Raw genomic sequence first — 857 nt, 5'->3', positions numbered from 1 at the left:
TAGGAAAAAAAAAAGGTATCCAAGTGTATATAAAATGTAACTGATGCTCCTTTTGTCGTTTTCGATATCTACATACATTTTCTGAATATTTTTATCCGTATTCAAAATATGTACTGCACGTACTTATATATTATATATAGTTGTAGTGACCATCCATATAAAACAATTTCTAAGGGCAAATCTTTGGTTGAACGAGGATTCCCTTTATGCGAGAACTCTTGTTATGCAAGGAGTCCTTCTAGGTCAAGGAGTTCAACTTTTTGAGGGAGCTTTCCTTCTCCCGAGCTGGACTTGGAAGGTAGGTTTAAGGTTCGATAGGCCTCGTACCAGGCCTACTTCTTGGGCCTAACTAGGCTTCCTTCTAGGGCTGAGTACTGGGTTTCCATCTTGGGTTGAGCTTGGTATACTGGGTTTCTCTCTTGGCTTGAGCTTGGTATACTGGGCTTCCCTCTTCGGCTGAGCTTAGCAAATTTTTAGTTGGCTGTCCTCATGATGTAGGCCTCCTAGGATGTTACAGGCCTCCCGTTTCTTTCTTCTTTTTGGATCTCTTAGGCCTCTTTGGGCCAATCTATTTTTATGCACATCAGACATATTTTTAACTATGTTTAATATTCTAACTTCATTTGTAGAAATAATGATTAACATTCATCGTTAATTAGTATTCAACACGATTTTCTTCATTTAATTATATAAATTAACATTTCATCACTGATACTGTTCTCTATTGTAGTAACTAATTCTGATTTAATATTTAAACTATTATCTACATAATAATACGAGTGTCCTTTCATAACAGAAATAAACAAATAATAAATTCGTATATAATATAAATAATTCTGATTTATTATTAAAAAATG

This window comes from Sesamum indicum, linkage group LG11 (assembly GCF_000512975.1).
Source record: "Sesamum indicum cultivar Zhongzhi No. 13 linkage group LG11, S_indicum_v1.0, whole genome shotgun sequence".
Lineage (NCBI taxonomy): Eukaryota > Viridiplantae > Streptophyta > Magnoliopsida > Lamiales > Pedaliaceae > Sesamum > Sesamum indicum.
The sequence above is the reverse complement of the archived record's forward strand: the minus strand, read 5'-3'. Positions refer to the sequence as shown.